We start from the raw sequence: 16263 nt of genomic DNA on the forward strand, positions 1-16263 counted from the left end.
GTGAAATAGATAGCTTAGCAAGCAGTTTTGAGCCCAAACCTGTGCAAAGGGCCAAACTGTTTCCTTTACTCCCAAGTAGTGTTCTTCATTAGATATCTGTTTCTCATTTATTTTATCCAGTTACATATTGATGTTATGCTTCTTCTGTACAACCACAATCGTTATTCTCAGGCTACGTCAACCATCACCTTTCTTCTCCTCAGCTTTTAAAGTCATTTTCTTCCACATAGTCATAGTTAAGGTTCACTCCTCAGCACAGTACTTGGATATCAATGATTTAAGGCTGTAAAAACTGAGTGATCGTGAGCAGTCCAAAGTGTGTTAAAATCACACTGTTGGTGCTTTGATTACTACTACAAGTAATAAAGCTAATTCAATGAAGAAATAAATGAAGCACATCTCACATTCAGAGAGACAAAGTAAGAAAAAGTGTTACCTTTTTTAAAATGGAAGAAAAAAATCATTTTTCACAAATGTGTAAAAAAAGAGAACTATAGCTTAATCTCTCTCAACACAAAGTCAATGAAACTTTGATCTGAAAATAATGGAAATGTTCCCTCTTCAGTAAAATGCCTACCAAACATATTTTTTATTTGAAAGAATATATTTCATAAGAGGTGGGGGGGAGAGAAAGACAAACCCTGTGAAAGTTATGTATAAATGTTTCGAAATCAAACCAAGCATTCAAATATATTTAATTTAAAAAGGAAAACAGACCAACAATCTTCAGTGCCCAAAGCACATAAAGTGACGTATTCTGAAATCTGTTGATAATCATGTTTTGCTCATCCTCAAATACTGTGACCAAATCTCTATGACCACTGGCTGTCAAAAAAAGGACGGGAAAGTTAACCCCCTGACAACTATCAGGATCTGTTCATTGTAAAGTATGCTTGCCTCTACTCCGGTCTAATAAAATTCGGAATCAAAAAGGGCTTATATATTCTTCAGACTGCTGCTTAGCAAGAACTGTCTATATATGACATCAGTATCTGTGTATGTTTTGAGATATCAGTTTCTCTGTACTTGGAAGACATACCTATTTTCTCTAATTGCCAAAGGCAAAGGGGAGGTGCACTAAAGAATAAAGAAGGTTATTGTGACAGATGAAACATAATTCACAATGAATACTCTTTTCATCCAGACTTAAATAGAAGAGGATTACTCCAAGGAGAATTTTAGAAGAGACAGTATACTTTGATTCCAATAATATAAGGACAGGCCACAAACTGGAAAGGCACTGTAAACCTAAATAGGATTTTGCTGAAGATTTTGGATTTCTCCGTACTGGAAGAAGTGCTAACTTGAAGAAAGTCTGAAGAGAAACAGTCAATGCAAAGCAATATGAGCTGGGATTTTCTGGAGTGGATAATGATGAATGTTTGTCTTATATTTCTTCTTCATTTGACAGAACCTTAAATGAAATGAGATCACGCTATTTCTTCAGTAAATTTGTTCTGTGAAAGTAGGTACCTTATTTTAATACACTTACTAAACTTATCTGGCTTCATAGAACTTCATTTGTTAATCTTCCTGCTATACTTTGCTTTATCAGATGCTGGAGAAGTTAAAATTAGAAAATGCTTACTAGAATAATTGTTTTACCAGATATAGGCAAATGTATTAGAACCAAAACACATTATATACCGATAACTACATATTTATTTTACGTGCATTTTTGGAATTTTCAGGGGGAAATGGTTTAAACTGTAAATTGTTTAACTAATTCATTTTAATATTCTCTTTTGCTTATTTCACTTCCCTCTTTTTTAAAGTACATTTTGAGGAAATTAATTACTTATTATGATCATAGTTATTTAACAAGTAAACATAATAAACCATTGCTTTTTCTACATTTTCATTTTCTTTGATGCAAATATGTCTTGATTAACAAATAGGTGCATTTTATATGTTTGTCATTGTCACTTCAAGCTGCAGTTTTGCCACAAAACAATGTAGCAAGATATTATTTAAGCTAAAACAGAATACAGAGAATCTTGAATGGTAATACCCCAAAACAGTTTAGGGCGAAAGCACACATTAGATTCTTGTTATAGGTTTTCTTCATTATTGCATACATTATAAAATACTTCTAAATGGCTATAAGGATGAAAAATGGTTTCTTAATCGAAATAAGAAATGTTTTAAATAATAAATGTTTTATAGTATAGTTCTATCTTTACTTGTTTCATACTTAATGACATGCCACACAGTTTCAGTTCTGAACAGCATGCTACACATTTTAGCAACTTGTTTCCCACATATAAGATTATTGAAGATTAAATTAACATTTGAATTAATATTAGTCCAGACATCTGAAGGAAGATGCTGTCCATTGAGTTACATCCCCTAATTTTTTTACCAAGAAAAAATGTCATTCTATAATCTGTCACTACAAAAAACTATTCAGAACAATATATACGATAATATTCAAGCACTACTTTCAAATATCTATAATATCAAACTGCCTATATCCCTTTTAATAACAGCCATGGCATAATTCAACATTTCTGCAGCCCTTTCTCATAGAATACGCAAGGATGAAAAGAAATAGTGAAATGCAAGCTATTTTATCATGGTGAGTACAGAGCAAGAGGCGTCAACTCAAAAGACAAATAAGCTGAAAACAATTGTTTCATACAAAATGTCCATCTGTGTCAATTTCAGAGTACGTATTAAAGAAAAAGAACTGAGTACAGCCATTTTTATTTCATTTTGAATTTTAGTAATTATATGCTTCACTGAACCCTTATTAGAATATTTACTTTAAATATTTAGCTGCCATGAAGATTCTAAAATAGAAGGTTCCAATTTAAATCTTAAGATAGTATCTTTTAGAAAACTGTGACTACACTATTCATTTTTATCAAGTTATGTTTAATGAAACAAAACATTAAAAGCTGCAATCTTAGTAGCAAATCATTGCATCTGAATAAAGTGTTTCACAAAACAGAATGTTATACTAACCATACAAATTCATATTACATAGTAAAATTTGATGCCACTATATCTTAGCTAGGTTGCATAACAGCATTGTAGATCAACATCTCATTAAAAAAAAATACTGTAGTCTAAAAAACAATATTATTTTAAATACTACATTATTGTATAGTAGCCCTGCATGCTAATAACAATTCAGAATGCATATTTTCTGCAATTAATTGGCTATGTTAGTAAATATGAAACGAGTGTTTAGTTCATTGTTTGAAGTGTGAACATTTTTGTTTAAAGACTGTTTGCGTTATTTCCCTTGACCCTTTGTTGCTATATGGTTATTACAATTTCAGCAGAGCAATTTAAACATCTTTAATTAAAACTATTTTGATTCGATGAGGCTAGGAGCCGCACTCTCCATCTTTTTTTAAAGAAGACTTTGATTTTATAAGACAAGCTGGAGAGGAGTCAAATCTGCCACATGCTGTGTGAAAAAATGCCACCCTGGTGTGAACAAAGGGTTTAGAATGGAGTCAAGAAGCGTGCAAGCTCAATGTGTAAGCTTTTCCTGTGAATTGTTCTGCCACAACCTGCAGGATATCAAGTGGGCCGGGAAGAATAGGCAGCTCTTAGAAGCTACAACAGAGAAACACTGGCAATCCAAAGTGTGTGAGAGCCTCTTTTGTTTTGCTTCATTACGGCAAACTGTTTTACCCAAACAGAAACTAAATTCAAGACCAAAAAAAGAAAAGGAAAAAGTCTGAGACTGGCTGAAGAACCAGTGGTATGTGCCTTTTTATCTTCTCACAGTCCGGAACAAGGTGATGGAATTTACAAATCAGATAATTCATGGCATGGGCCTCTCAACTCTCCATCCAAAATATAAGAATAACTTGTGCTGCCCACTAAAAGAAAGAAAGCTCTGTGACCTCTTCCTAAGTTAACTGCTGTGAGATGGAGAAAAACATTAAACCTTTCTAGCTTTATGCATTTCCTTCATGATGGGTGATGTTGAATTGAAAATAAAATTCAGTTTTTTCTTAACTCCAGTGGGTCAATTTATTTTCACTTTTGACTAATATTTGTAATTTTTTTCCTCATTACTTGGCAACAATTAATCTTCATAACATGCTCAAAAAACAATCCTCATAAAGTTTTTGACAATTATATACTGTTTTTTAACAACTGATATTCATAATCACCTTCAGTGATGGCATAAACCTACTCGTCTCTTAGTTCAAAGACACAATTTCATGTAAGCATTAATTTGTGTGGGATACTACTCACTGTAATTTAGAAAGTAATATAAATGTTCTAATCAAGATTACAAATGTTTTAGGAATTCTATATCACAGTCATTATCAATTTCCACGTAAACAACAGAATATATTATCTTTTTATCCTGCATAAAGAATTCTGTAAGAATCACATTGTGAAAGTTTCTCTCTGCCCAACTTACAAATACAGATCAATCTGTTAAAGTAACATTACCATCACACAGTCCATTCTATTTAAAGTATAATGCAACACAACACCCAAGGACAATACATATCTTTTTTTAAAAAAAACAACTTATTTCTACAATTACTTTGTTGTGCATTATAAAATTATTCCTAATTAGTTCACAGCTAGCTTAAAAACTAATATAATTGGATTTTAGCTAATTCTAGCTGAATATCAACAAAACTATTGAAAAAGGAATTTTAAAGCTCACTTTAACATTAATAACTCTTTCGTACTGTATATAAGAGTCTGTCCAAAGCAAACACTCAGTATATCCCATAATATTTCATAGTTTTCCATTGTTTTAGATGTAGACATGTGTGCGTTCACATGAAAATATGATTTCCACCAAAAACTGGGAAGGGGGACTGAATAAGTCTGAAAACGGTCTCAGTAATCTGGCCATTATGTATTGCTAATAAGTGTGATTGAGCTGGTCCGTGTCTGCACTGCAAAGAAGCACATTTTGTTCATCCAGGAGGAATGTAGGTTCAGGCACACAGTAACAGCATAATACTTTGCATGTCTATTCAGAATAAGCCCCACTAAGATCAACGAACCTTACTCCCAAGTAAGTGTTAATAGGATTGCAGCCCAAGTAGCAGATTTAGCAAAGAGGACTGCAGCCTGGCTTCCTGTAGTAGAGCAAATGATACTGTAATTCTTTACTGGACCTGGCTATTTGGACCTGACCATCGTCCGATTTGCAGTTTTGAATTCCAGTGGTCAGTCCTGAGCAGAACACAACTCAAATTGCTCATGTTACGAACATTTTTATTGAGTATTTTTGCTAGGGTTTTAAACATGATTTTAGTTCTTTTTGAACCATTATCCATTAACTCTTTTTGCACCATAACACAGTCTAATGTCCCTGCACATCTGAAACTCACACACTTCACCCCCTCCCCCACATCCTTCTCTCTTTATACATCATGGCACAAGCACTGTTTTTCGGGGGGGGGGTGCCACCACACGTTTGCACTCTCTTTTATCAGTTACCCCCCTTCCCCACCCCAGGTCTCTCTGGACCCCCATCTCTGAATCTTGTAGCCCTGCTATTTTTGTCTGAAGTTCCACAGGCTGCTTGTGCCCTCTGTGTCTCCCTCATGTGCTGCTTCTCTGTTCATCTTTTGTCTTTTCTTTGGCCCTTTGCACCATCATAGTTTGCTCTGTGACTCTTCAATATTAGCTGTATTCTCTCCTTCCCCATCATGCACATCTCTTTGTACTCCACCATCTTCCTCTCCCCACTTTTTATTTCTTCAGTCATCATTCCTCTCCTCTTTCACTAGTGTCAGATTACCAAATGGGCGGAGTAGGCCATGGACCCCACACCTTTTAGGGGGCCCATGATAACGGATCAAAATAATATTGATTTAATATTGATTTAAACTTGAAATAAAATTGTTTATTAAAAATGTTGGTTGGCAAAATCATAAACATATTCAACTGCCTAGGGGCCTCCACAGGGTTCAATCCAGCACTGTCCTTCACCCCTTATCTCTCAACTCCTCGCTCACTCTGATAAAAACACACAACTATTTGACTGTCATGTCACACAACTACTTAACACAAACAGGTACGAAAAGGTGGTGGTGGGGTTAATGCCGAAAAGAAGAAAAACTGGTGCCAACTGCATCACAAGCCTTTGGATTCTAAACAAGGAGCAGCAATGATCACCGAATGATTGTTGGCACATGTTGCCAACCAAGCACCCACTTTTAAGGGCCATGGTGAGAGGAAGGCAATCAGGTCTGGTTTGAGCTGTGTGTGTAGAAAATACTTTGTGTGTCTGTGCCTGATCTGTTGCCTATTGACTTCCTTAAAATGTTCTAACATTCTAGTGTTATATAAAATATGATTCCCAGTTCAGTTTTGTACATCACTGTAACATCCTCAGTCTTTCTAATACGAATCCGTATACTTTCCCCATCTTCTATGTGGAAGACATTCCAGACCTGCAGTATAATTGTTGCAAGATTTTGTAGTTGTCTTGTTTCCTTCTTAAGGCAGAATGTTGAGAATCATGTAGTTAGTCCGCCTCAAGGTCTGGTTGCAACACTGAGTTACATACTGTAATTATGAAGGTTTCTATGTTATAATTTAGACAGTTCCTAATAATCGATAGAAATTCTGTTCACATCAATGCATTTAGGAAGCCATCTACACAATAATGCTAAGATTTCTTTCCTGAGTTGAGGGTACAAAAGCAGTTGTTACTTCTGCCCTTTTGTCATTGCAAGTACTTAATGCATTTATATGGATGCACGCTAGATTAAATATTCAAGAAATAAAAAATATTCAAAAATAAGGAATTTTCAATCCTATAATGAAAAGTCACAATCGGGGCTGAAACACAGGTGAGATCAGCAGTATGTGATTGAATATTATGCCATCTTTAAAGCAGGTTGAAAAGTCTCTGCATTTGATTGGAGGCAAAGATCCTGAATCCCTCTGCCCTCAGACTGGGGAGAATATTCATTTTGGGTAATTGTTCTTATTGGGTAATTGTTCCTATTAACGGATTACCACACATTAGTCAAGACACAGCCAATTAGTATTGTCCTGTTGAGTGGCAAGACCAAACACTTGGCCTCCAACAGTGTCACTGGTATACATTTTGTCTACCACTGTCTTAGTCTACTTTGTGAATCTAATGCTACCTATGAAAGCTCTCACCACAGTGAATAACTTCACATCTATGATGCTACAGAGGTATTGTCAATTTTATTAAAGCTGAAACTTGAATTTGGACCTGTGGATGTGGCCGCTAAATAAAATCCATCAGGAAAGAGACACTGTCTTTGAATACCGTCAGAAACCTTTATCTGTGGCATGAGTTCATAATTGCCTACAGAATTTCCAAGAGCTAAGCTCTCCTGAGTTTTATTTGTAAATATTTATTTCATCGTCAAATCTTAAACTCATCTGCTCACTACCAATACTGTTTCTTGTTGGGTTCAAATATACAGAATTTCCCCTACAACATCAAAATGAGAGGGAAATAGTAGGTTGTCTTATACTGTGTCAAACCCTTGGTCCATCTAGCTCCTTACAATCTGTCCTGACTGGCACCAGGAATCTTGGATATCAGAAAGGAATCCTTCCTATCTTTACCTGCAGATGCTAGACTGAAATTGTGACCTTCTGCATACAAAACATTTGCTTTGCCACTGAGCTCCAGCCCTCAAAAAGATTCATCATATGGTCTATTCCAGTTCCTTGTACAGTATCATATCCCTTCACTTTCACAGAATACTAAGTAGAGGTTTAATATTATGTTTTATGAGGAAAACATTTCAGCAAACAAGGAGGGAAAATTGCACAAGAAATGTTATAAATGCTTCTCCCACTTGAGTAGCCTACTACAAAATAGTAAATTGGATCCTATATATTTCAGGTTGTGGGGGAAAATAATTACATTTTCTTACATTGTATGGATAGAGTTATGTTCTAAACTGTGAACTGAAGGATAGTAGTAGCAGCAGCAGCAATTTTATTCGTTTAATTATGAGCCATAACAAAGATAAAAGACATTTAGCTCTTAATTTCCTAGCAGCCAATGTAAATAGAGGGACGCAAAATAACATATTTTCCCTTGTCTAACAGCAAAAAGCTCACAAATTCCCATGGTGTAACAATTTAAAGGAAGGTAAAAATATTCATAAAAGGTGAAAATGGTTAGACCAGGAAGATAAGAGTTTGCTCAAAAACTTTGACACACATTCTCTTCAGACATTTAGCTGAATGTAATGTAAGAACCTTAAAGGTTTGGAGAGATCTTTCCTTAATTCATAAATCCCTTTTATGAGGTTTACTATTGTTGTCTTGGCCTTATTTGAATAAAGATTATGAAAGTTTAATTTCAGGGGTTATTAGAGAATGGTAAAGGAAAACAAATCTCTTAACACTTTTGATGTATATAAATAGCTAGAATAGCTTGCCATGCCTTCCAGTAATGCAGGATTTTTAAGTACATTCCATTGATGGGATGATAGGTTGTTACAGAAAGTCCAGACTTCTTATAACATCTTTTAAAGGTTATGGTTTCTTAATATGCATTCACAAGCAGTCACAGTTTAGTTGCATTTAATTAATTTATTTCAATATGCATAGTATGACATGGGGGATAGGCACCTCTGACTCTACTGAAAGAGTATAGGGACTTTTTCTCACTAACATTTTTGCATAATATACACACATTTCTTCCCTATTATCAAAAACATCCCATATGAGGTGCTTTCATTACAGAGTTGTGATACTTTCCAAGCACTCCAAAAAGCAAAATTGTGTACCTAAAAGAGTGTGCCTTGATCATCCTAATCAAAAACTACTGTAAATAATGTTGTCTTCTCCTCTCTGGTCTTCTGCTGTTGTACAGTATCATATCCCTTCACTTTCACAGAATACTAAGTAGAGGTTTAATATTATGTTTTATGAGGAAAACATTTCAGCAAACAAGGAGGGAAAATTGCACAAGAAATGTTATAAATGCTTCTCCCACTTGAGTAGCCTACTACAAAATAGTAAATTGGATCCTATATATTTCAGGTTGTGGGGGAAAATAATTACATTTTCTTACATTGTATGGCTAGAGTTATGTTCTAAACTGTGAACTGAAGGATAGTAGTAGCAGCAGCAGCAATTTTATTCGTTTAATTATGAGCCATAACAAAGATAAAAGACATTTAGCTCTTAATTTCCTAGCAGCCAATGTAAATAGAGGGACGCAAAATAACATATTTTCCCTTGTCTAACAGCAAAAAGCTCACAAATTCCCATGGTGTAACAATTTAAAGGAAGGTAAAAATATTCATAAAAGGTGAAAATGGTTAGACCAGGAAGATAAGAGTTTGCTCAAAAACTTTGACACACATTCTCTTCAGACATTTAGCTGAATGTAATGTAAGAACCTTAAAGGTTTGGAGAGATCTTTCCTTAATTCATAAATCCCTTTTATGAGGTTTACTATTGTTGTCTTGGCCTTATTTGAATAAAGATTATGAAAGTTTAATTTCAGGGGTTATTAGAGAATGGTAAAGGAAAACAAATCTCTTAACACTTTTGATGTATATAAATAGCTAGAATAGCTTGCCATGCCTTCCAGTAATGCAGGATTTTTAAGTACATTCCATTGATGGGATGATAGGTTGTTACAGAAAGTCCAGACTTCTTATAACATCTTTTAAAGGTTATGGTTTCTTAATATGCATTCACAAGCAGTCACAGTTTAGTTGCATTTAATTAATTTATTTCAATATGCATAGTATGACATGGGGGATAGGCACCTCTGACTCTACTGAAAGAGTATAGGGACTTTTTCTCACTAACATTTTTGCATAATATACACACATTTCTTCCCTATTATCAAAAACATCCCATATGAGGTGCTTTCATTACAGAGTTGTGATACTTTCCAAGCACTCCAAAAAGCAAAATTGTGTACCTAAAAGAGTGTGCCTTGATCATCCTAATCAAAAACTACTGTAAATAATGTTGTCTTCTCCTCTCTGGTCTTCTGCTGTTTCACCTTGGTCCTTCTCTCTTGCATTCTTCTACCAAAATTATTCATTCTCTCATTGCTCTGGTATCTACAGGAATGCTGTCTGTCATGTCGCTTTCAAACATTTTCAATTTATTCAATGAGAAATACAGCGGTACCTCGGTTTAAGAACTTAATTCGCTCTGGAGGTCCGTTCTTAACCTGAAACTGTTCTTAACCTGAAGCACCACTTTAGCTAATGGGGCCTCCCGCTGCTGCCATGCCGCCGGAGCACGATTTCTGTTCTCATCCTGAAGCAAAGTTCTTAACCCAAGATAATATTTCTGGGTTAGCGGAGTCTGTAACCTGAAGCGTATGTAACCCGAGGTACCACTGTATTTTTTACACATCTGATCCCAGTAGTCTAGAAAAGTATCTACAAGCTTACCTTAAAAACTAATTAGGCAGTTAGTAATGGTAGTGACACAACTGATGCAATATACTTTGTTTCCTTCCTGATGCTTTGGTCCAAACAAAAAATGATGTTTCATGGAAACATTAACTGGGCATGTTTTATTCCTAACATAAACTGTTGCAGCAGCGGCTGCACAACCAAATAGCTAAACAGTTAAAGGTCTCCCTCAAGCCTCAGATGTTTCAGCAGCCCACATTAAAAATAGGCTAAACAGTTTTCCTTTTGGAGTTTATAGTTGCTGGGGGGATTTTCATCATGATTGTTGTGGTCCCATCCTGACTGGGTTCCCCACAATACTTCTTCACATTAGAAAAAGCATGCAATTAAATCAGAAGAACAGCTGTGTGCACTGATTATTGCAGTGTGATTGCCCCTGCCAGATTTTATAGCTTCTGGACTAGGAGAGAGCAGAACAGTTGAAAACCCTGACAGTAAGTAAATAAATGTGGCTGTTCATCGCTGTATCACTACAATACTCCGTAAGAGTCAACTTGGAACTTCCGCGGCCATTTGCACCTCTGAGAATATTTATATTGCGTATCTATATCCCACTTGCTTACCAGAGTTCTCAAGACAGCTTACAATATATTGTAACGATATTTCTGTTACTATGGCGGGAAAAGTTGTATGCAATTTCCTACCCTGTCCTTCTTGGCCTGGAAATAGCTGCCCAAGCCACCAGATGTTGGTCCCTCATAGCCCTTAGCTTTCCTACTGGGCTGACACTGTCTCCCACAGCTTCTGGATCTGAAAGCAGATGCAAGAGGCACTGGAGGAGCAAAGGTCTCCCTCAAGCCTCAGATGTTTCAGCAGCCCACATTAAAAATAAAAACCTTGCATCTGAAACAGTTGCAAAATAGTTCTATTGAAATGAAAACTCTGTTCTTAAGAGCTACATAGAACTATGGTATGCAGACTAACCTCCAGAGTATGTTTACCTGAGGAAAGCCCATAGTTCTGTAATACCAATTCCTATGGTCTGAATACGAAAGCATGCTTTCTCAGAGGCAGATAGGAAGCTGCCTTACACAGAGTCAGACCATTGGTCTGTCTTGCTCAGTATTATACCACGTAGAAACAGCTCTCAGGGTTTCAGACTGGAGAATTCCTCGTCCTAACTGAAGATGCTAGGGACTGAATGTAGGAAATTTTCCATGAAAAGCAGGTGCTTTACTCCTAAACTACAGCCTTTCCATATTTCTGTATTTCTGATTCAGTTTCCCCTCTACCTCCTTAAGAAAGTCATATTATCTAGCTCAAGAAGTACACAAGGGTGTGGCTACTTATTAGGTTTGCCTTCTTTCAGTCTCTTCATGTTCTCTACCACCCGCCCCACACCCAACTTTTTTGCACTGTATTGGACTGCAAGGGAATAGTACCAATGTAACATCTACTGGAACTGCCCAGTCCCATCCATTCTGGGTCCCTACTTGCATACTCATAAGGCAGATCATTACTTATTTTTCATATTCATAGCAAATACTCTCACTGACTTCCTATTTCATGATAAACACATCACCAAAAACCATGGATGGGAAACCTGTGGCTCTTCAGAAGTTGTTGGACTTCAAACCCATCATCCCCAGCCAATGGTTAAGTATGATGGATGTTGGAGTCCAACAACATCTGGAAGGTCACAAGATCCCCATCCTTGCTGAAAAACACTCAAGCAAAGACGGTTTTTACATATCCTCTGACCATAATAAGAATCTTTGTACTATACAGAGTTCTTGCTTTCCATATTGTAATTTTTAATGACCCATTTGCACATATCTTTCCCAATGGATGAAATAAACTGAAAAGGAAAACATGGTAGAAAAAGCAGCTTAATCTGTTTTACCTGCCAATGGGAAAATTTGGTGTAAACAAGAATTTCTCTGGCAAGTGACAGCATGAACACATGCAAGTCAAAGATTGCTAACTTTGATTAAGATGCAGGTTGAAGCAGGCCTTCCATTAAAATTGCAGGAGAGGGTTAGAAGCTGAACCTGGAGAGCATTCAGCCTATAAAAAGAAGTAAGAGCTTGGGAGTTTATTAATAGTGACAAGAAGAAATCTAAGTATGGAAGGAAGGTTCTACCACGATGAGATATTCTGATTCATATGGGTTAAAGATAAAGTGCAATTGGGAATAATTTGTCAAAAACAATAATAAGAATATGAATCCTGAGTATACATATTGAAAATAAAACTGATTATGAAAGTTACTGGTAAGCAAATTTAGCAAACCTAAGCTCCAATCAGGAGTCAAGTTGGGCTACTTGTCCTGCAACTAACTCTGGCTTAGAAATCCTGGCTGCCATGAATTGTTTTCAGAGGTGAGTTGTGAGAATTGCAAGACAGACGCTAAAAGTAAAATAAACTCTGCTTAACCCCAGCTAACTACTTTCCCCTTGCAACTCTCCATATCCACCATTCCCATTCATGGTTCCAGATGCAAGTTTGCTGTTCCTTACAAGCCCACTGAAAGAGAGCTATCAGGCCTCTTGATTGACCAGCATGACCACTGATAGTTGAAAGGGATATGACTATGATATAGCTATCTCAAACTGCAAGATACTGATGAATATCTACCAACAGAAAAACCCTAGTTCTCTTCCCATATTTTCCATCTGCAAAAAGGAAAGCAGGGCCATTTGCACATCAGTGATACATGAAAACATCTGTAAAGGAACATCCAGAAGCAGTTGAATACACATAGATGTTCCACGTCATAAGGGCCAGTTGTATGGAGCACCTATGTACATTTAGCTGCGAAAATGTAGTAGTAGTAATAATAATAATAATAATAATAATAATAATAATAATGTATTTGTATCCCGCCTTCCAAGACTGGGCTCAGAGCGGCAAACATCATAAAAACAACACAATATGCATAAAAACATACATCAATTAATTAAAATACATCTTAAAATTAATTCAGACAAGTTAAAATCTGGGCAGGTGGCAATTATCAGGTTGGAATTAAGAGTGGTTAATACTTGCCAGGACCAACTGTTTCCACTGATCATACAAGGACCTGTGAGCGGGTTGAGGGCCTCCTACGGGCTTGTTTTATACAAAGGAAAGTAAGTCAAACTTCATCCTGCCCAAAGGCCTGGCAGAACAGCTCCATCTTGCAGGCCCTGCGGAAAGATGTCAAATCCCACAGGACCCTTGTTTCTTGTGAGAGAGTGTTCCACCAGGCCGGCGCCAAAGCCGAAAAGGCCCTGGCTCAGGTCAAGGCCAGTCTGATTTCTCTGGGGCCCAGAATCTTTTGGATGTTGTTATTTGCAGACGGTAAGGTCCTCCGTGGGGCATACCAGGAGAGGCAGTCCTGTAGGTACGAGGGTCCTAGGCCGTATAGGGCTTTAAAGGTTAAAACCAGCACCTTAAACCTGATCCTGTACTCCACCGGGAGCCAGTGCAGCTGGTATAGCACTGGGTGAATGTGATCCCGCTGGAGTTTCTGGGTCAGTTTCAAGAGCAGCCCCACATTGAGTGAGCTACAATAATCAAGCCTGGACGTGACCATCGCATGGATCACAGTGGCGAGGTCAGGGTGAGAGAGGTAAGGGACCAACTGCTTAGCTTGGTGGAGATGAAATAATGCCGCCTTTGTTGGAGCTGTAACCTGTGCCTCCATAGAAAGGGAGGCGTCAAATATTACACCCAAACTCTTGACAGAAGGCGCTGGCACTAACTGTTCCCCCACAAGGGATGGGAGTTGGCCCTCTAACCCCATATTGTCCTGACCCAGCCAAAGGACCTCTGTCTTCGAAGGATTTAACTTCAACCGGCTCCCACGTCATTCAGCCAAGGCTTCCAAACATCTGATCAATGTGTCTGGGGCCGAGCCGGGATGGCCATCCATCAACAGAAAGAGTTGGGTGTCATCAGCATACTGATGGCAACCCAAACCAAAATTCCGGACAAGCTGGGCAAGGGGGCGCATAAAGATGTTGAAAAGCATCGGGGAGAGAATTGCACCATGCGGTACTCCACACACCAAGGAGTGGCGTGACGACAGTCCCCCCCCCCCCCCCCGTGCCACCATGTAGGTGATAGGAATGTCTTTCAGTATGAAATGGGGATAAAATGAACCCATGAAAGTAACAAAATGATTCTTCAATCTCTAATAGGTATCCCTTTACAAATGTTTGGGTTGAGCTTGAAGAAGTTGACAGGTGGGGCAGGTGGCAGAAATGGAACCTGCGGTGAATTCACGTTCATCCTTATCCACATGTACATTCTACTTGTGTCTGAAAAGAGTTACTATCTCTAGGTAGTCAAGCTGTCAGTAGACTTGAATAGCTTCATTATTGTGAAGAAATGAAATATGATGAACCTTGAAGTAGTCCATTAATAGAAAAACAGTTTTTAAAAGTCTATAGATAGCTATTGATGAGTATCTCTGCAAGCTATATTAGACAACTTAACAAAAAAGAACAGCTTCACTGAAATTACAGATGTTTCAATTAGTTAGCTTTCTATTTATAACACCTTTAAAACTGCTGACAATATCTGAATGGATATCATTAGACAAATGATATCTTCAGGTGCATTATTCTCTCTCTCCCCTTCTCCCTCCCTCCATCTTTCCCCTTTCTTATTTTTAAAATAATCTTACATCTTCTAGCCAAAGGCGCTCGTCTATATGGCTGGACAGGTAGCCCGTTTAATTAAACTTGCATTGAACATGCTGTGTTTGCTGTTGATAGGCATGGGTAAGACAGAGACAAATGCCAACTCAGCAGATATTGCTATTCAGAATTGTTTTAAAACATCTTTAATCTCTCATTCAGATCACATAGTATCTTTGATTTGTCTTCCTCCTTCATCCCCTCCCAACACTCATCAGTTCAAAACTGCTTTCTCTGGAGTGCTTGGTGAGCAAAGTGGGAATCTATGCAGCCTATCCATCACTTTTTCTCTTAATTGAATGACACCAGAATTAGATCGATAAAATGAAACATGAGACAACTTTGCATTTCCACACTCACTTATTCTCCCTTCTCTATTACTCCCAGCCATCATCGTGACCAGAAACACTAAGCATGGCATTTGAACACTGTTGCCAAGCATGCAAGCTGTTAGTATATGAATAAAATTGTCAGGAAAACAATAACACTTTTACATTAGAAGAGGCCAAGAAGTCAATGCAAACAACATTAGCCATGCCCATTCTGAAGGGTTATGTTACTGACAAAAGAGAGAACCCACAAATTCTGTTGCTTCCAGAGTAACTCCACCCATTCCCACCTCCCTTTCCCAATTCCTTTCCAGCTGTGTCTGATTGTGTGACAAGTCGCTGATATGACCTCTCTGCTCAATTTTGCAAGTTTCACAATAAACCCAGACCAGCTGTGATTTCCTTGTATACAAGGTTCCTAAGCTCTCCAATGCATTATTGATAACCTCATCAATGTGCAAAATGCAAAGGCTGACACAGTTATAATCCAGCCTTTTCTTGAAAATCTTTAGCGTTACCAAGCGAATCAACAATAAAAAAAGGAGAGAAGACAACTAAAAGTGGACATTTTGGTCAATTGCACTCGTAGTTTTTTTCATCTGGTCACTATGATATGCTGGTTCCCCCTTCTCCTATCCTTTTCAACATTATTTTGCATTTTTCCACTGTGGCCATATTTTTAATAATCTCACTGTGTACGCAGGAATTATTCACTTCTAAACTACCGGTATATATTTATATAAATATAAAAATATTATGCTGCCTTTAACTATTACCCCAATTATATATTTCAGATTTTCAGATAAGTGTACATAAATCGATGGCTAGCCAACCAGCTCAAACATACTTAAGAAAAAATGTTTAGTATGTGAACAGCAAGTAAGATTTCGTCTAACATGCAAATATTTTGCTACCGAA

At 37.3% G+C, this 16263-nt stretch overlaps 2 long non-coding RNA genes across 8 annotated transcripts in view; one reads left to right on the forward strand and one right to left on the reverse strand.

Moving 5' to 3' along the window:
• LOC309368254 overlaps positions 1 to 16263 on the reverse strand; it is a 237070-nt gene that overhangs the window by 93139 nt on the left and 127668 nt on the right. The gene's annotated exons all lie outside the window — the stretch shown is intronic.
• Positions 797 to 3978, forward strand: LOC309368678. The gene is made up of 2 exons (XR_014167860.1): positions 797 to 1465; positions 2517 to 3978. It is a non-coding gene; the product is annotated as an uncharacterized lncRNA (long non-coding RNA).

Source organism: Podarcis melisellensis (assembly GCF_964234715.1).
Source record: "Podarcis melisellensis genome assembly, chromosome: 4".
Taxonomy (NCBI): Eukaryota; Metazoa; Chordata; class Lepidosauria; order Squamata; family Lacertidae; genus Podarcis; species Podarcis melisellensis.